Genomic DNA, 21,815 nt, shown 5'->3' on the forward strand with positions numbered 1-21,815 from the left:
GAGTTTGACCCATTTTGAACCTCTCCAAGATTCCCCATCATTGTAAAGCTCAAGTTAATTTGTTGCTTTGACTAAGTCATTTTGTAAGATTATTATTTATTTAATGTGATGAGTGATTCATTTCCGTCTGACCCTCATTTTAAGGTCAACCCTGTTGTTCCTTTTAAAAATGTTTTTTCAAAAGAAACATTGAACATTTAATAGTCAAATCATAGTGTAAAAGCAAGTGAGCTGGTTCTAATACTTTTGGTCTTTTTCTGGTCTTTTTCTGGTGTTTTGTGGTGGTAAACTGAGCGGATCGAGCATAACATGTCAACCCTGTTACCCACAGACAGACAGGCTCGATATTTTTGAACAATTACATATTTTTTGTGAAACTGGTATACGACAAGCTCTGTTGTACACGACAAGCTTCAATTTACCATGTCACAAGGGGATTTATGGCTGATTTAAGATGATATCGTCAACCCTGTTACGGTCAAACCCTGTTACGGTCAACCCTGTTACGGTCAACCCTGTTACGGTCAACCCTGTTACGGTCAACCCTGCTTTATTTGGCACTTACTATAGTACATTTTTGATTTAACCTCTTGAGATGGGAAAATTAGTTTTTTATGAAATTGAACATGTTCTCTTTATGACAGAATGTTAAAATGAGGTGGAATCCCAATTTATTTTTGACCAAGTTATCCTTCTCAAAAGGCACCGAATTGGTGGAACGACCCATATACAACCTTTCAGAAATGTATTCTCATGCACACCAGTGTATTCCTAAAGCTCACTGCATTCTAAGTAGTTCAAATTCTGATACTGTTCTCATGTCTCCCTTTTGATTCCGCACTCATCTCCACTTCAGTAAAGAACGATACTTGTCATTTTGCTGCATTCATAAGCGCTCTGGACACATGCGTTGTTGGGGTCAGTGTATCTTTGTGGTAGACCCATGTGCTCTGACAATGACACAACACCGTCCATTACATCTGATATTCCCATGCCTTCGAACTGGGCTCAAGTCGCCGCGTAATCATGACGTGTGACTCTTGGGAATCAGGCCTGGCCGTGTTGGCCTGTCATCCTTTCCTTATTTCCCTCTCTGTGACGCTGGAGGAGGCTGCCATATTGTGGCCCGCTGATGTGCATTTGTGTTGATCGGGCTTTTATTGCAGGAGATACATATTCCCAGAGTGCATCACAGTAGATCACTCCACCCTACTACAACAACAAGATAAGATGTGCTAATATACAAAGGTGATAGATTTGTGAAGTGTTTGTAATAGTGTTAGGTTTGCACCTTTTTTTCAGAGGGGATTCAGAATACACGTCTTGATTATGGTGAATTTACTGTAGTGCCTACTGTGTCCAGTTTGACATATTCTGACAATGGATTGGGGCAGATAAGACATTAAGTTGGAGAGGTTATAGGTTTATTATGACCAATCAACATAGGACCTAGGGCTTCAAATACAGCAATGGCCATACTGAATGAGTATTTATGAAAAATGATGTCATGACACGTTACTCGGCGTTACTCTGGACCCTGATCTCTCTTTTGAAGAACATATCAAGACCATTTCAAGGACAGCTTTTTTCCATCTACGTAACATTGCAAAAATCAGGAACTTTCTGTCCAAAAATGATGCAGAAAAATTAATCCATGCTTTTGTCACTTCCAGGTTAGACTACTGCAATGCTCTACTTTCCAGCTACCCGGATAAAGCACTAAATAAACTTCAGTTAGTGCTAAATACGGCTGCTAGAATCCTGACTAGAACCAAAAAATTTGATCATATTACTCCAGTGCTAGCCTCTCTACACTGGCTTCCTGTCAAAGCAAGGGCTGATTTCAAGGTTTTACTGCTAACCTACAAAGCATTACATGGGCTTGCTCCTATCTATCTCTCTGATTTGGTCCTGCCGTACATACCTACACGTACGCTACGGTCACAAGACGCAGGCCTCCTAATTGTCCCTAGAATTTTTAAGCAAACAGCTGGAGGCAGGGCTTTCTCCTATAGAGCTCCATTTTTATGGAACGGTCTGCCTACCCATGTCAGAGACGCAAACTCGGTCTCAACCTTTAAGTCTCTACTGAAGACTCATCTCTTCAGTGGGTCATATGATTGAGTGTAGTCTGGCCCAGGAGTGGGAGGGTGAACGGAAAGGCTCTGGAGCAACGAACCACCCTTGCTGTCTCTGCCTGGCCGGTTCCCCTCTTTCCACTGGGATTCTCTGCCTCTAACCCTATTACAGGGGCTGAGTCACTGGCTTTACTGGGGCTCTCTCATGCCGTCCCTGGAGAGGGTGCGTCACCTGAGTGGGTTGAGTCACTGATGTGGTCATCCTGTCTGGGTTGGCGCCCCCCCCCCCCCCCCCCTTAAGTTGTGCCGTGGCGGAGGTCTTTGTGGGCTATACTCAGCCTTGTCTCAGGATGGTATGTTGGTGGTTGAAGATATCCCTCTAGTGGTGTGGGGGCTGTGCTTTGGCAAAGTGGGTGGGGTTATATCCTTCCTGTTTGGCCCTGTCCGGGGGTGTCCTCGGAGTGGGCCACAGTGTCTCCTGACCCCTCCTGTCTCAGCCTCCAGTATTTATGCTGCAGTAGTTTATGTGTCGGGGGGCTAGGGTCAGTTTGTTATATCTGGAGTACTTCTCCTGTCCTATTCGGTGTCCTGTGTGAATCTAAGTGTGCGTTCTCTAATTCTCTCCTTCTCTCTTTCTCTCTCTCGGAGGACCTGAGCCCTAGGACCATGCCCCAGGACTACCTGACATGATGACTCCTTGCTGTCCCCAGTCCACCTGGCTGTGCTGCTGCTCCAGTTTCAACTGTTCTGCCTTATTATTATTCGACCATGCTGATCATTTATGAACATTTGAACATCTTGGCCATGTTCTGTTATAATCTCCACCCGGCACAGCCAGAAGAGGACTGGCCATCCCACATATGCTCTCTCTAATTCTCTCTTTCTTTCTCTCTCTCGGAGGACCTGAGCCCTAGGACCATGCCCCAGGAATACCTGACATGATGACTCCTTGCTGTCCCCAGTCCACCTGACTGTGCTGCTGCTCCAGTTTCAACTATTCTGCCTTATTATTATTCGACCATGCTGGTCATTTATGAACATTTGAACATCTTGACCATGTTTTGTTATAATCTCCACCCGGCACAGCCAGAAGAGGACTGGCCACCCCACATAGCCTGGTTCCTCTCTAGGTTTCTTCCTAGGTTTTGGCCTTTCTAGAGAGTTTTTCCTAGCCACCGTGCTTCTTCACCTGCATTGCTTGCTGTTTGGGGTTTTAGGCTGGGTTTCTGTACAGCACTTTGAGATATCAGCTGATGTACGAAGGGCTATATAAAATAAATTTGATTGAAAAATAAAAAATAAATTTGATTGATTGATTGATGACACAATTAGCATACCAACGAGGTAAGCAAACCATGTCTTTAAAATACTGTCTGTAGTACCGTACAAGGATACGTCTCTAACCTCGATTCCATTGGCTCTCACCTCAGAGGCCATACTCTTGGGAATCTGTATTTCAGAGTCAGAGCCCTTCATAGCTATTTCTGACTTGCTTAGCCTACTTTTGAAATGACATTCCCTTTTTTTGGGCTCCTTCTTTTCTTTTTAGAGAGTCATACGCTTTTACTTGACACAACCTTTGTTCCCTCTTCATTCGTGGTGGTTCACAAAATTGGCTTTGATCTGTTGATCAGACTGTATCGGTTATACTACTGGCTATGAGACGTAACCTTTTCAAGGCAGCGGCACACGGATCACTTGTAAAAGGGTGTTTTTAAATGTACTGGTGGATTTAACGTATCATAAAGCCTATGCTATGAGCTGACAGATATATTAATGAACTATACACAGAGAATATGCATACGCATTTAGTCGCTCAAAATGCATCATGACCCTTTTGTTTCAAAGGCATTAATGAACTGACAGTAGACAGTACGCCGTCTCTCCTCTGAAGAAATATTGGCAAATAAGATGCAGCAGTCGACAAACATATGTGAGGATTAGGTGAGTAAACAGAATATAAGAGTCGCTGAAAACCATGTCAATGAATGGGATTATGCAAAACAAAAAGTGGCAACCAATCAATGGTGCTTGGCACTGGCAGAGAATACTAAGAGAGAGAGAGACAAGAGACCAAAATGTTTCCGAAATGGGTTATAAGAACAGCAGTGAATGAGTTTCCCAAAAACATCTTGACACCAACAAGCCATTGTTAAAGAAAAAGTGCAATTTCCTGAAAACCCGTAATGACAGTGGGATTATCAATCAGGGCATTGACAATATCAATCACAGAAGTAAATACTAATCATCCTAATCATTTTGGGTGCTGGCTCTTTCAGAGTGTATGTGGTTTTGGTATTACTCACATATTCTTCTTCTTTATTTAGAAGGCACATGGCATGCATCCTCAGATTTGTATTTTATTTAACCTTTATTTAACTAGGCAAATCAGTTAAGAACAAATTCTATGAGAATGCAAAAGGCCTCTGTGGGAGGCTGGGATTAAAAATAAAAATAAATTAAATACAAATATAGGACAAAACACACATCACGACAAGAGAGACAACACAACACTACGTAAAGAGATACCAAAGACAACAACACAGCATGCTAGCAACACAATATGACAACAACATGGTACAATGGTTCTTCCTTTAAAAGTTGCATCACACTGCAGCACACCTTGCAGGCTGCTGCAGCATTCTATGGCACGTTATCTATTTGTCAGCTTTTTTTTTCTGTTAATGCAAGTTATTGCTAGTTTGACCACTAGAGGGCATCTTTGAGAAGCCTTTGATAGTATTCCGTATTGGAATTACCAGAGAACTGAAAATTATATCTCGCTGGTCATCCCCAAAGCCAACACCCACTTTGGCTGCCTTTCCTTCCAGTTTCTGCTGCCAATAACTGGAACGAATTGCAAAAATCGCTGAAGTTTGAGAACTATCTCCCTCACTAACTTTAAGCAGCTATCTGACTAAGTTACCAAACACTGCAGCTGTACATAGCCCATCTGTAATTAGCCCACCCAACTACCTACCTCATCCCCATATTGTTTTTATTTACTTTTTTTTGCTCTTTTTCACACCAGTATTTCTACTTGCACATCATCATCTGCACATCTATCACTTCAATGTTAATTTGTTTAATTGTAATTACTTCGCACTATGGCCTATTTATTGCTGTCACGAATATCACCGAAGGTGGCTCCCCTTCCCGTTCGGGTGGCGCTCGGCGGTCGTCGTTGCCGGTCTACTAGCTGCCACCGATTCCTTTTTCCCCTTTTCGTTTGGTTTTGTCTAATTGGTTTCACCTGTTCCTTGTTGGGGTTTGGGGGTTAGGGTTATTTAAGTTCGGTTAGCCCGCCTGTGTTTGTGCGGGCTTGTTACTGTTATGTAAAGAGGTGTTCTTGATTATTGTGGGTTTTTCCGCTGTCCGGTGAGATACCAGTGTGTACTTGGGTAGAGTGTATTGCGCCTGTGTTCGGCGTTACCCGTTGTACGTTTTCGGTTGGACATTAAAGTGTGTTTTCCCAAATCCTCTGCTCTCTGCGCTTGACTCCACACCCATTCACTCTTCGAGCGTTACAATTGCCTTACCTCCTTACTCCATTTGCACACACTGTATGTATATTTTTCTATTGTGTTGTTGACTGTACGTTTGTTTATCCCATGTGTAACTCTGTTGTTTTTTGTCGCACTGCTTTGCTTTATCTTGGCCAGGTCGTAGTTGTAAATGAGAACTTGTTCTCAACTGGCCTACCTGGTTAAATAAAGGTGAAATATATATATATATTTTTAAATAATAATATAGTATATGGGATTGATTTTGCTTCTAAGTTCAATATGCTCTTTAAATAAATATCACCTACAGTACACAATTTTAATAGCACATTACTCAACACAAGTGAGACTCATTTTGCCTATGGTAAGCCTACAGTATATCGACAAATATTTTTTCAATCATGTGACTCTCTGCCAATATTTACATTTAGACGATTGGGGGACTCAAAATTAATATCTCAGGGGCATTTTATGTTAGGATCTGTGAGAATGTCTGAGAATATCTAAGGGGCTTTTATATCATTCTAAATGAATTATTATTAATAATAATCGCTTTGTTTAAAAGTAACAATATTTCGGGAGATCTTGTTTTCATTTAACCTAGAGTGAGCGAGAAAAGGCAATTCTTCAAAATGGGATGAGACATTATCACTCATTTGTAGATAAAGCCAGTTTGTTATTTAGAATTATTTATATCTGGAGAAACACAACTTGATTATTTAGCAGACTTCACTTGCTTATATTCAGTTAACGCATATCTTAAAAATATCATGGAATATTTGAAAATGTTTGTTTCTCCATGCTTGTCTCAGAGCAGTGCTGGAATTTTGTCAGCCTTCTTCGTTGAAGAAAGCCACCAGGGACGGGTGGCTCGGGGCAAATTCGTCATTGGAACCACTCAATATGATTGGTCATATAAATGCATATAAATGCAAAATGAGTGGTCTAACTCCCCCTTGCGGTGGTCTGGATCAATGAAGCCGTGATACTGGGTAACTCTAAGGCCCACGGTGTAAGGAGGAACCACTGTAGCAACACAACATGGCAGTAGCACAACATGGTAGCAACACAATACAGGGTACAAACATTATTGGGCACAAGACAACAGTGCAAAGGGCAAGAAGGTAGAGTATACTATACATTACACAAAGTAGCCATCACTGTCAGTAGAGTGACCATGATTGAGTCTTTGAATGAAGAGATTGAGATAAAACTGTCCAGTTTGAGTGTTTGTTTTAGTTCTTTCCAGTCGCTAGATGAAGCAAACTGCAAAGACGAGCAACCCAGGGATGTGTTTTGAGGACCTTTACCAGAATGTGACTGGCAGAACAAGTGTTGTATGTAGAGGATGAGGGCTGCAGTCGATATCTCACACAGTGGGAAGTGAGGCCTACGAGGGTTTTATAATAAGCATCAACCAGTGGTTCTTGCGACGGGTATACAGAGATGAACATTTTACAGGTGAGTATAAAGTGCAGTGATGTGTCCTGTGGCCCAGGACCAGTCATTACCTCGACGCAGCCATGACAGAGTGAGTCTGTTTCTGGGGACCGACCTCTGCTGGACTGCTAATGGATGGTCTGGGCGTTTGAGGTCTCGAGGACCACAGTGCACTGTGGAACGCTGCTGTACGGACAATGTGCAGATGCCACGTGCTGGCAGCGACCTCACGCCTCTGACGTGAACCTTTGGCCAGACTCATCAAGGCCCGAGTTCCCCTCTCCTCCTCTGCACTCTCCCTTTTTTCCTTTCCCCCTTTTCCGGTGAGTGTGTACCCTGCTCACATTGTCTGATAGACAGACCGCCAGGGACTGAAATCTCTCATTGCACGCTCAAAGTGGCAAATCAACAAAGACAATCTCACTCGGAGGATGTGGTTGTAGATGGAGAAGGTATTTATGTGTGCCTTCCACCCTGCAGAATGGCAGCACACAAACAGGCGACACAGAGTGACTCAGAAGTACAACATGTCTTGTTGATTATTGAAGTGGTAGATGTTGAGGACCCGACATTGTTCCGATGTTTCCACAGACAAGAACAGAGGTTCAGAGGTTCATGTGCAAGGTAGACATGATATGGGATTATTGTTGAGTATGATAGTTACGGATATACTGTATTACTTAAATGCAAGACATACAGTATTTCAAGTTAATGAAAGGAACAAACCAGACGAACTCAAAGTATTATATGCCCTCTTTGACAAAAACAACACAGAACCCTACTGGGTGATCTCTCTCTCTCTCTCTCTCTCTCTCTCTCTGAGAGATCACCACACTCGCAAGGCCGCAGGGTCAGACAATATTCCATGTCCTCAGGGCATGCGCAGACCAGTTACCAGGTATCTTCACAGACATTTTCAACCTCTATTTGTCCCAGTCTGTAATCCCAACATGTTTCAAACTGACTACGATCATTCCTGTCTCTAAGGCATCCTGTCACAATGACTACCGCCCTGTAGCTGTCACATCTGTAATAATAAATCTCTTTGAAAGACTGGTCATGGCTCACTTCAACTCTATCATCCCAGACACCCAGGACCCACTCCAATTTGCATGCCGCCCCAACAGATCCACAGACAACGCAATCTCCATTACACTCCACTCTGCTCTCTCCCACATAGAAAAGAGGAATACCTATGTGAGGATGCTGTTCATCGACTACTGGTCAATGTTCAACACCATAGTGCACTCCAATCTCATCACTAAGCTCAGGACCCTGGGGCTCTGTAACTGGATCCTGGACTTCCTGATGGACCAACCCCAGGTGGTAAGAGTGGGCAACAAAACCTCCGCCACGCTGACCCTCAACAAGGGCCCCCCCCAGGGTTGTGTGCTTCACCACTTCCTGTACTCCCTGTTCACCCACAACTTTGTGAACACCAAAACTACAACTCCTTCCTCAAGTTTGCTGACGACACAATGGTGGCCTGATCCCCAAAAGCGATGAGAAAGCCTACAGGGAGGAGGTCAGAGACCTGGCAGTGTGGTGCCAATACAACAGCCTCTCCCTCAACGTCATCAAGAACAAGCAGCTGATTGTAGACTTCAGGAAACAGGGGGGGGGGGGGGTGCACACCCCATCCACATTGACGGGCCAAAGTGGAGAGGGTCAAGAGCTTTAAATTCCTCTTTGTCCACATCACCGAGGACTTATAATGGTCTTCTCACACCAGATCAGAAGTGCCTCTTCTCCCTCAGGAGGCTGAAATGAGTTGGCACGCTCCATCAAGAAAATCCTGACTGGTTGGATCACCGTCTTTTATGGCAGCTGCACCACCCTCGAACGGAAGGCCCTACAGAGGGTGGTGCGGACAGCCCAGCGCATCACTGGGGTGAGCTCCCAGCCATCCAGGACGTACAGTGCCTTGCGAAAGTATTCGGCCCCCTTGAACTTTGCAACCTTTTGCCACATTTAAGGCTTCAAACATAAAGATATAAAACTGTATTTTTTTGTGAAGAATCAACAACAAGTGGGACACAATCATGAAGTGGAACGACATTTATGTGATATTTCAAACTTTTTTAACAAATCAAAAACTGAAAAATTGGGTGTGCAAAATTATTCAGCCCCTTTACTTCCAGTGAAGTAAACTCTCTCCAGAAGTTCAGTGAGGATCTCTGAATGATCCAATATTGACCTAAATGACTAATGATGATAAATACAATCCACCCGTGTGTAATCAAGTCTCCGTATAAATGCACCTGCACTGTGATAGTCTCAGAGGTCCGTTAAAAGCGCAGAGAGCATCATGAAGAACAAGGAACACACCAGGCAGGTCCAAGATACTGTTGTGAAGAAGTTTAAAGCCGGATTTGGATACAAAAAGATTTCCCAAGCTTTAAACATCCCAAGGAGCACTGTGCAAGCGATAATATTGAAATGGAAGGAGTATCAGACCACTGCAAATCTACCAAGACCTGGCCGTCCCTCTAAACGTTCAGCTCATACAAGGAGAAGACTGATCAGAGATGCAGCCAAGAGGCCCATGATCACTCTGGATGACCTGCAGAGATCTACAGCTGAGGTGGGAGACTCTGTCCATAGGACAACAATCAGTTGTATATTGCACAAATCTGGCCTTTATGGAAGAGTGGCAAGAAGAAAGCCATTTCTTAAAGATATCCATAAAAAGTGTCGTTTAAAGTTTGCCACAAGCCACCTGGGAGACACACCAAACATGTGGAAGAAGGTGCTCTGGTCAGATGAAACCAAAATTGAACTTTTTGGCAAAAATGCTAAACGTTATGTTTTCAAAGTCCAGACCTGAATCCAATCGAGAATCTGTGGAAAGAACTGAAAACTGCTGTTCACAAATGCTCTCCATCCAACCTCACTGAGCTCGAGCTGTTTTGCAAGGAGGAATGGGAAAACATTTCAGTCTCTCGATGTGCAAAACTGATAGAGACATACCCCAAGCGACTTACAGCTGTAATCGCAGCAAAAGGTGGCGCTACAAAGTATTAACTTAAGGGGGCTGAATAATTTTGCACGCCCAATTTTTCAGTTTTTGATTTGTTAAAAAAGTTTGAAATATCCAATAAATGTCATTCCACTTCATGATTGTGTCCCACTTGTTGATTCTTCACAAACAAATACAGTTTTATATCTTTATGTTTGAAGCCTGAAATGTGGCAAAAGGTCACAAAGTTCAAGGGGGCCGAATACTTTCGCAAGGCACTGTAAAATTAGTTTTATAATTTGGCTTGCACATTTGGACGGGTGTGTGTTTTGCATGCATGACATCAAAGCTGTATTTATTATAATCCTCAACGTCTTATCTTTCAGAACAAATCGAGTCCTGTTGATTTAGAGCAGCCCCTTCTCTTGGACAACAAAACATTAGCAAAAGTAGCCCATTAGCAGGAGGGATGGGAGCATATTATTCTTGACTTGGTGCTCACAGTTGAATCCCATACAGCATTGTAAAGAGGAGAACCTGAGCTCTGTCGTCATGGGTAGCATGTTACTGCACAGCCACTGCGTTCCAATTTAGGCGCTTATCATTGACCAAATCTGTCATTTCAACCCGTATGCGGTTTGTGGGTAAAAAAGTGTAAATAGTGTTTTTGACATTGTCTTTTTGGCTTTGTGCCACTGTGCCCCACTGTTTTATCTTGCCTTTAGGATAATGCATAGCCATACAGACTCAATCTTAGGGAAGTGTATTAAAAAAGATGTGCATTAAGTTAAACTTAAATAACCCGACTGTGGCCTCCAAACTCTTCCAGTCCAATGAATTGGCCGGTTGTGGTGCTTCCTTCTCAGTGGTGTGGATAAGAGACGTGGGTTTGTCTCTAAATGCTGTTGTCAGTGCCTGCACCCTCCACTACCCTCCACTCCAAACACACACACACACACACACCTTGAGGGTCTGGCACAGGAGATGTGTACGTCCAGCTTAGCGCGGAGTGTGTTTGTTGCTGGAGGTCGTTGTGACAGCGTCCTTCCTCCCTCTCAGCACCGCGAGGCCCGACTGTGGATGAAGGTAAACTGACAGCCAAAACGATGCCGAGGAGACAAACAGCTGCTAATGAACTTTAGTGGTTGTGGTGCATAAGACTGTGCATTTACTCAACGTGTTTGCCTGTCCGAGTCTGAGTTATACTTGGCTTGGCAAAATACTGAGCATGTCTTTTGTCTTCGGTCTCTCGATGTGCAAAACTGATAGAGACATACCCCAAGCGACTTACAGCTGTAATCGCAGCAAAAGGTGGCGCTACAAAGTATTAACTTAAGGGGGCTGAATAATTTTGCACACCCAATTTTTCAGTTTTTGATTTGTTCAAAAAGTTTGAAATATCCAATAAATGTCGTTCCACTTCATGATTGTGTCCCACTTGTTGATTCTTCACAAAAAAATACAGTTTTATATCTTTATGTTTGAAGCCTGAAATGTGGCAAAAGGTTGCAAAGTTCAAGGGGGCCGAATACTTTCGCAAGGCACTGTACATGCCAGGCGGTGTCTGGGAAAGGCACAAAACATTTCCAAAGACTCCAGACACCCAAGACATGGACTGTTCTCAATACTCCCGTATGGCAGACGGTGCAGTATTTATGTCATGGCCATATAACTGTTAATTGGCTAACAACTACTGCTGATGCTAAAATGATTCTTGACTAGATGTATTACTACCACTGCGCTTCTGTTAATTGATTATTGATTGCCATTACCATTAGTTCCTATCTATTTGATCCTGCTACTGGTCACCAGTACTCCTGTTTACATGTATATATTACCTCTACTATATTTTCTGACGGTACGATAGTGGTCGGTCTGATCACCAACGACGATGAGAAAGCCATAAGAATATTGCCATAAGTATTTAGATATTCCTGCTACCAGTCACTTATTATTTATCCTGCTACCAGTCACTTTCTCCAAATCCCCGCCTATACGTACAAAACTCCAGTATCCCTGCACACTGTATATTTGACATTTTAGTCATTTAGCAGAAGATCTTATCTGGAGCGACTTGCAATTAGTGCATTTAACTTAAGATAGCTAGGTGAGACAGTATATTTTGGTATTGGCACTGACCCTGTATGTAGCTATCTTATTGCTTGTGTTTTCTTAATTATATATATTTATTTGAATCAAGACCGATTTTATTTAAATATACACCAAACTCCTGAGAGGTTCTTCTATCCCTCCTCAGTGGTGATGTCAACATGTCTATTAGAATGTTCTGTCATTGTACTGAACAGACACAAGGTCAGTGCTCTGTTTGAATGTATGAAATGCAGATAGAATGATCTACACCATTGCAGCTGAATTGTTACTGAATTATTACTCTTGACAACTTAAAGTAGAAGGTCTCTACCATTATAACAACCTACTCTCTCCTTAGAGGGCATGTGGAATAGTTTCACATTTTATTAGTCGTATGTATGGGATACGCATGTTATAAATCATCCAATGAAATGCTTACTTGCACATTCGTTCTCGAATAATAAATAAATATATGAATAAGAACAAAAAGTAAATGGCTCAGTAGAATAGAATAAACATTTTAGCATAACTATAATACAGGAAGGCACAATTTATATTTAAATATTAATACGTGTTTTGGGAAAGGGGGGATGGGTGGCAATGTATAAAAAGCAGTATAATAAGAGTCTGGTAGCAGTAGTTGTGATGTGAGTAAAGTAGGTTTACAGCATGTTTCCCCTCAACACAATCTATTTTGGCAAGGCTGTATTTCACTATTTGTGCAGGTTGTATAATTCCTAGTCTAGGTAAATAAAGGTGATGTTTTAACAGCAATGATGCTTAACAGAAATTGAACTGCAATGAAACACACATTCTAAACATGTTTTATTCCTAACAATCAGGAAATTCACCTGCAGGATGTGCACTGGAACAATGGGTAAAACCTAACATTGACAAGATAGTTTATATATAGTATACACATAGGAACTGCCTTTTACCAAATAAGAAACTAGCGGCGTTAACCACCCAGCTGGAACAATTATCATACAAGCAGAACAAGCAACATCCGAGTGATTGCTGTTTTCCCGGCCCAGTGTGATAAATATATCATTTGCATTCCAATAAATACAAATGTGAGGCCCCAAAGTTTGCTCATGCCACTCTCAATTCACTGATGTAAATTATTCCCATATCTGAATTTCCGAATATCAAATGAGTCTTATTTTCGTTGCCGTACATTCTATTTGCTTTATTTGAATAATCTTGCAGGCGCGTCTGCTGCTCCGACCAGCTGTACCTTAATAATCTGTGTTAACGGCAAATTTGTGATAGTATTTCAAGTGTAGTATTTCCCATACTTCACCAATAATTGGCTTACTCACGAAGATTGAACTTGCTTCCTTCCGTCGTCATTCTTTAACATGTGCAAAGTTCCATTTGAAGTTGAAGACATCCTATTAAAAGTTTCCGCAACTTTTGTTTATGTGAGTGTCTAAAATATGTATATTGTTAAGAGAGAAAAAAAAAACAGTAAAGATTACTGCCGTTAGATCAGTAGGATGCAGCCTTGGCAGGTAGATCAGTATCTCCAATGAATGGACCATTTGTTGCCAGTATAAACTATCTCCCCCAGCCGACCTGTCCCACTTTTTAACAACCAGCTCACCTAAACCCTGCAACTCTGCGGCACATAAACCCCAACAGGATAAAAGATTAATGTGATGTGACACTTTGTGCCTGTCACACATTTGGGCACACCATATTTTCCTGATTGCTCTGCGAGATATCTACAGGCCTACAGCCTTTTCCCTCACAGCTCTGGCAGTCAGTCCTGCTGTTACAAAGAGCTACAGGAAAGCAGTAGCCGATCACATCATGCAAATCGCAGTCGTTTGTTAGGACGTGCGCTGCATCAGAAAGGGGGGGGGGGGAAAGAGGGAGAAACAGAGCGAGAACAGACGGGTATGTTTTTCAAAGCCTCTGTGCTCTTGACCCCTACGCTTTGTTCTTCATGCCTTTGTAGCTATGGCGACATGCCGTTGGACACCTCAAAGGTCAACAAGATAAACATATGGCCATTTGCATAAAATCAACAGAGAATACGTGTTTCGGTTGTTTTTCCTTGTCATTTCAAATCCCATCTCTGTTGGTCACCCGCCAACAGGTGGCTAGCTAGCAAGGTGACACAGCGTTTCATTTAACAGGACCAACCATATGCCTAGACGTATGGAAAGGATGTTTTCTTGTCTTGGTGATACATGGCGATGCCAAAGTTGCTACGTTGAGTACTTGTTTACTTGTCTTTACAAGTGTATGGTATCCTCATGGGTAAAAACATTTCCTAAGTGGATAATCACAAAAAACATGCTCAAGACCCTCAAGAATGGTTGCAATTATAAGCTACACTATTTTATGGTCAAACTATTGTATGAAAGTAAAGAACAGTGTAAAGTGTCCTCTGTAATATATGGATTTCTCAATGAAAGATCCTGTGCGATGATAATCGATTGATAGTTCAACCAGCGTTGGTGTAAATGACGTCAGGAAGACGAAAGTGGTCAAACAACTGGAGAAGACATGTATAAGTCAATGTGCAGTGCATTTCCTCGTAGAAGACAGTGAAGCAGTCGGTCAGTGGCGAGTTTGTGGATATTGATGAAAACGGGGGACATGTCCTGACATGCCCTGTCAATCTCATGTCTACAGAGCTAAAGAAAAAAAGAGGAGTGATCCATAAAAGCAATTTTAACATTGACATTCTCCCCAAAAATAAGATGACTCAAAATCCTTTGACAGGGAATATGAACTTGAGTCTTAAAATCAATATATTGAAAAAGACTGTGACAATCAAAGATGTCAGAAACCTGCCCTATTTAAAAGGTAACACTTTACTTGACACACAGTGTCATAACACGTTATGACACGGTCATGACCATATCAATACATGTCATAACAGCAGACATAACTTACCATAACCTGTCATAATATGGTCATAACACTGTCATGACACATATATTTACACCTGTTGTGACATATAGAGTGTTATTTTATGGCTGGTTATGACACCTACATGAGAGTGTAATGAATTCTTTATAGTCATGTTTTTTTCATCACATGCATGAAGCATTACGACCATCCTGTGTCACTTTTCATGGACTAAGAAAATTAACATTATGACACTGTCAAGAAGCATTATGACCATCCTGTATCACTTTACTTGGACTAAGTAAATACACTTTATGACACTGTCAAGATGCATTATAACCATCATAATCATATAAGCCAGATAGGCCTATTGTGTACACTGCCGTTCAAAAGTTTTAGAACACCTCCTCATTCAAGGGTTTTTCTTTATTTTTTACTATTTTCTACATTGTAGAATAATAGTGAAGACATCAAAACTATAAACTAACATATGGAATCATGTTGTAACAAAAAAAGTGTTAAAGAAATCAAAATATATTGTATATTTGAGATTCTTTAAATAGCCAACCTTTGCCTTGATGTCAGCTTTGCACACTTTTGGCACTCTCAACCAGCTTCACCTGGAATGATTTTACAACAGTCTTGAAGGAGTTCCCACATGTGCTGAGCACTTGTTGGCTGCTTTTCCTTCACTCTGAAGTCCGACTCATCCCAAACCATCTCAAATTGGTTGAGGTCGGATGATTGTGGAGGCCAGGTCATCTGATGCAGCACTCCATCACTCTCCGTCTGGGTAAAATAGCCTTTACACAGCCTGGAGGTGTGTTGGGTCATTGTCCTGTTGAAGAACAAATGATGGTCCCACTAAGCCCAAACCAGATGTGATGGCTTATCACTGCAGAATGCTGTGGTAGCCATGCTACCAAGTGTGAATTCTGAATAAATCACAGTCAGTGTTACCATTAAAGCACCACCACACCATAACACCTCCTCCTCCATGCTTTACGGTGGAAAATACACACATGCGGAGATCATCCGTTCACCCACACCGCGTCTCACAAAGACACGACAGTTTGGATTCCAGACCAAGGGACATATTTCCACAGGTCTAATGTCCATTTCTTGGCACAAGCAAGTCACTTCTTCTTATTGGTGTCCTTTAGTAGTGGTTTCTTTGCAGCAATTTGACCATGAAGGCTTGATTCACACAGTCTCCTCTGAACAGTTAATGTTGAGATGTGTCTGTTACCTGAACTCTGTGAAGCATTTATTTGGGCTGCAATTTCTAAGGCTGGTAAGTCAAATGATCTTTTCCTCTGCTCCAGAGGTAACTCTGGGTCTTACAATCTTGTGGCGATCCTCATGAGATCCAGTTTCATCATAGCACTTGATGGTTTTTGCGACTGCACTTGAAGAAACTTCAAATTTCTTGAAAATTTTCGTATTGACTGACCTTCATGTCTTAAAGTAATGTGGACTGATTCTCTTTGCTTATTTGAGCTATTCTTGCCATAATATGGACTTGGTATTTTACCAAATAGAGCTATCTTCTGCATACCCCCCTACCTTGGCTCAGAAGGAAAGAAATTCCACAAATGCACTTTTAAGAAGGCACACCTGTTAATTGAAATGCATTCCAGGTGACTGCCTAACAAATCTGGTTGAGAGAATGCAAAAGTGTGCAAAGCTGTCATCAACACAAAGGGTGGCTATTTGAAGAATCTCAAACATAAAATATATTTTGATTTCTTTAACACTTTTTTGGTTACTACATGATTCCATGTGTTATTTCATAGTTTTGATGTTTTCACTATTATTCTACAATGTAGAAAATAGTTTTTTTTTTTTTAAATTAGTATATGCGTCCAAACTTCTGACCGGTAGTGTACATGACCTTATACTAGTCATCAGTCAAAAAGAGGGTGTCTTGTCCTGCTTCTGAAATCTGCTTCTGCATTTATCCTAGTCATCAGCTACAGAGAATTGGGAAAGATGCATGTCTGACATTAATGTGTGTGCCTTTACAATGATAATTTAATATGGTACATTGAAAAAATATATACACTGCTCAAAGCAATAAAGGGAACACTAAAATAACACATCCTAGATCTGAATGAATGAAATATTCTTATTAAATACTTTTTTCTTTACACAGTTGAATGTGCTGACAACAAAATCACACAAAAATTATCAATGGAAATCAAATTTATCAACCCATTGCGGTCTGGATTTGGAGTCACACTCAAAATTAAAGTGAAAAACCACACTACAGGCTGATCCAACTTTGATGTAATGTCCTTAAAACAAGTCAAAATGAGGCTCAGTAGTGTGTGTGGCCTCCACGTTCCTGTATGACCTCCCTACAATGCCTGGGTATGCTCCTGATGAGGTGGCGGATGGTCTCCTGAGTGATCTCCTCCCAGACCTGGACTAATGCATCCGCCAACTCCTGGACAGTCTGTGGTGCAACGTGGCGTTGGTGGATGGAGCGAGACATGATGTCCCAGATGTGCTCAATTGGATACAGGTCTGGGGAATGGGCGGGCCAGTCCATAGCATCAATGCCTTCCTCTAGCAGGAACTGCTGACACACTCCACCCACATGAGGTCTAGCATTGTCTTGCATTAGGAGGAACCCAGGGCCAACCGCACCTGCATATGGTCTCACAGGGGGTCTGAGGATCTCATCTCGGTACCTAATGGCAGTCAGGCTACCTCTGGCAAGCACATGGAGGGATGTGCGGCCCCCCAAAGAAATGCCCCCCGGCACCATGACTGACCCACCGCCAAACCGGTCATGCTGGAGGATCTTGCAGGCAGCAGAACGTTCTCCACGGCGTCTCCAGACTCTGTCATGTCTGTCACATGTGCTCAGTGTGAACCTGCTTTCATCTGTGAAGAGCACAGGGCGCCAGTGGCAAATTTGCCAATCATGGTGTTCTCTGGCAAATGCCAAACGTCCTGCACGGGGTTGGGCTGTAAGCACAACCCCCACCTGTGGATGTCTGGCCCTCATACCACCCTCATGGAGTCTGTTTCTGACCGTTTGAGCAGACACATGCACATTTGTGGCCTGCTGGAGGTCATTTTGCAGGGCTCTGGCAGTGCCCCTCCTGCTCCTCCTTGCACAAAGGCGGAGGTAGCGGTCCTGCTGCTGGGTTGTTGCCCTCCTACGGCCTCCTCCACGTCTCCTGATGTACTGGCCTGTCTCCTTGTAGCGCCTCCATGCTCTGGACACTACGCTGACAGACACAGCTCGCATTGATGTGCCATCCTGAATGAGCTGCACTACCTGAGCCACTTGTGTGGGTTGTAGACTCCATCTCATGCTATCACTAGAGTGAAAGCACCGGCAGCATTCAAAAGTGACCAAAACATCAGCCAGGAAGCATAGGAACTGAGAAGTGGTCTGTGGTCACCACCTGCAAAACCACTCCTTTATTGGGGGTGTCTTGCTAATTGTCTATAATTTCTACCTGTTGTCTATTCCATTTGCACAACAGCATGTGAAATGTAATGTCAATCAGTGTTGCTTCCTAAGTGGACAGTTTGATTTCACAGAAGTGTGATTGACTTGGAGTTACATTGTGTTGTTTAAGTGTTCCCATTATTTCTTTGAGCAGTGTCTTATACAACATAAAAATACTGTTGACACGTAGGCTATTTTGTAATGAATGTTTTTCCTTATGTGGTAGGTTTGGTGAGTGTTTACACTCTCATGAAGGTGTCATAACCAGTCATGAAATGACTACCGTTGTAGGTTTGCGGGTTTTTACACTCTCATGTAGGTGTCATAAGCAGTCATAACATGACTACCGTGATAGGTTTTGTAGGTTTTTACACTCTTATGTAGGAATCGTAACCAGCCATATAATAACACAATATACGTCACAACAAGTCTAAATATATGTGTCAAGACAGTGTTATGACCTTTTTAGAATCTGTTATGACATGTTAGGTCAGTTGTTATGACGTGATTATGGCCGTGTCATAATGTGTTATGACGCTGGGTGTCAAGCAAAGTGTTACCAACACTTGTTAACAATAGCTGTGATATTTGATATTTTGCAATGATTTACATTTGGCAGACCTATCTACTTCCTATCGAGTCTAATTGACTTGGTGTTGGTCTGGCTGTGGTACTGTAGAGCACTCAGACCCATGGTTTTCAGTTAGGGCTCTGAGATCTGCTAGGGCATTTCTTCTGCATTGCAGCACTTTCTCAGATGAATGATGGTTCCTTGAAAAGCCGCCACTAAATAGCATGACTGATTCTCTCTAACGTAACTGCCCTCCACCATTACAACCCTCTTTAGAGGAGGGATCAATACCTAATTGTTGCTCAGTGAGAGAGGGAAAAATCTGACTTTCAGTAAGGGAAGAATGCTGGCCCATATGTTTTTGAGAGAATGGCCAAGTATTTCAAGTTGTTAAATGTTGCTTGAAAAGGTAGAACAAAGCTACTTTAACATGTTTTAATGAGGCTATTTGTATTGGTTTTTATTGCAATGGCTCTTTTAAAATGCTTGTAGAATTGCTGAGGCACACTGATGATCCCTACATACCAGCCAATCGGGGCTTGCTATCGAGTCATTTAGATTTAACTGATAATATGCATCCAGAGACTGAGCCAGAAGTCAAAGCATTACCTCAAGCTTCGCTTTAGAAACCAGGGTTCTGCTGTGTTGACCGAAGGAATTTCTGCTCAGGTGTACACAGCGTTGTGACATGAATCCAACACAGTGATTTTACTTGCCAGCTAGGCTTCATTGGAGTCTCACAAGAGGGACAAACACTAGTCTAAATATTAATTTGTTCTTATCATTTCAGCACCACATGCATTTCTTTTGGCAGGATGTTTGCCCTGCACAAGCACAGCCTAAGTGGGAAGGGAGAATCAGAGGAACCCTACCAGATGTTGGTGTTGCTCACCCACCAAGCATGAAATGTTGTCTGCAGGGAGATGATTTATCATTTTACTCTTACATGGGGGAAAAGGGAGAAGAGAAAATGCTATTTTTCACCCTGGCAGCAGATCGCTGAATGAGCAAATATAGAATATGATTAATTCTCTGACTGCTCTAAGAAATAATAATAGTTATTATGCTGACATATCCTGGCATCCATGTGGTTGTTTTGTTTTGATGTTATTAATACTAATATTGGCGTTTCTGTGGATATGTACTAATGCACTAATACAAGTTGCTGAGGATACAAGCTAGTTTTCCAGTGTTTGTGTCATAAATTGGAAACAAATCAATTGAATGTCTTCACTTTGACAGAGACTGACTGGAGGCTTATTACATAGAGCTCTATGGTGGATCAGGGACCCTATTTGAGGACAGAGACTGACTGGAGGCTTATTACATAGAGCTCAATGGTGGATCAGGGACCCTATTTGAGCACAGAGACTGACTGGAGGCTTATTACATAGAGCTCTATGGTGGATCAGGGACCCTATTTGAGCACAGAGACTGACTGGAGGCTTATTACATAGAGCTCTATGGTGGATCAGGGACCCTATTTGATCACAGAGACTGACTGGAGGCTTATTACATAGAGCTCTATGGTGGATCAGGGACCCTATTTGAGCACAGAGACTGGCGATTTTAATTAAAAAAAATATATATTTTACCTTTATTTAACCAGGCAAGTCAGTTAAGAACAAATTCTTATTTTCAATGACTGCCTAGGAACAGTGGGTTAACTGCCTGTTCAGGGGAAGAACGGCAGATTTGTACCTTGTCAGCTTGGGGGTTTGAACTCGCAACCTTCCGGTTACCTCATGCATTTACAGTGGCTTGTAAAAGGTTTCACCCCCTTGGCATTTTTCCTATTTTGTTACCTTACAAACTGGAATTAAAAAAGATTTTAGGGGGGGGGGGGGGGTTGTATCATATGATTTACACAACATGCCTACCACTTTGAAGACGCAAAATATTTTTTTATAGTGAAACAAACAAGAAATAAAAAAATAAAAAACAGAAAACTTGAGTGTGTGAAATTGGCAATCTTAAAGTCATAGCAGAGATGCTCAATTGGATTAAGGTCTGGGCTTTGACAAGGCCATTCCAGGATATTTAAATGTTACCACTTAAACCACTCGAGTGTTGTTTTAAAAGTATGCTTAGGGTCATTGTCCTGCTGGAAGGTGAACCTCCATCCCAGTCTCAAATCTCTGGAAGACTGAAACATGTTTCCCTCAAGAATTTCCCTGTTTGTAGCTCCATCCATTCCTTAAATTCTGACCAGTTTCCCAGTCCCTGCTGATGAAAAACATCGGCAGGGACTGGATGTTCGCGTTTTCCTTGGCCAAAAAGCATCATTTTTGTCTCATCTTACCTTCTTCTTCTTCCATATGCTTGGGGAGTGTCCCACATGCCTTATGGTGAACACCAAATGTTTTTTCTGGCCACTCTTTCATAAAGCCCAGCTCTTTGAAGTGTATGGCTTAAAGTGGTCCTATGGAGAGATACTCCAATCTCCTCTGTGGAGCTTTGCAGCTCCTTCAGGGTTATCTTTGGTCTCTTTGCTGCCTCTGATTAATGACCTCCTTGCCTGGTCCATGCGTTTTGGTGGGTGGCCCTCTCTTGGCAAGTTTGTTGTGGTGCCATATTCTTTCCATTTTTTATTAATGTATTTATTTAATGGTGTTAAAAGTTTCTGATATTTTTTGATAACCCAACCCTGATCTGTACTTCTCCACAACTTTGTCCCTGACCTGTTTGGAGAGCTCCTTGTTCTTCATGGTGCCTCTTGCTTGGTGGTGCCAGTTGCTTATGTGTGTTGCAGACTCTGGGGCCTTTCAGAACAGGTGTATATTTACTGAGATCATGTGACAGATCATGTGACACTTAGATTACAGGTGGACTTAATTTA

At 42.2% G+C, this 21,815-nt stretch overlaps 1 long non-coding RNA gene across 1 annotated transcript; it reads left to right on the plus strand.

The window, feature by feature from the left end:
- The first annotated feature begins 1,490 nt into the window (after nt 1–1,490).
- LOC149982322 (uncharacterized) lies at nt 1,491–3,381 on the plus strand. The gene is made up of 2 exons (XR_016497105.1): nt 1,491–2,822; nt 2,979–3,381. It is a non-coding gene; the product is annotated as an uncharacterized LOC149982322 (long non-coding RNA).
- The last annotated feature ends 18,434 nt before the right edge of the window (nt 3,382–21,815 follow it).

Source organism: Oncorhynchus mykiss, chromosome 7, assembly GCF_057628025.1.
Source record: "Oncorhynchus mykiss isolate SJ-2025 chromosome 7, ASM5762802v1, whole genome shotgun sequence".
In the NCBI taxonomy this organism is placed as follows: Eukaryota; Metazoa; Chordata; class Actinopteri; order Salmoniformes; family Salmonidae; genus Oncorhynchus; species Oncorhynchus mykiss.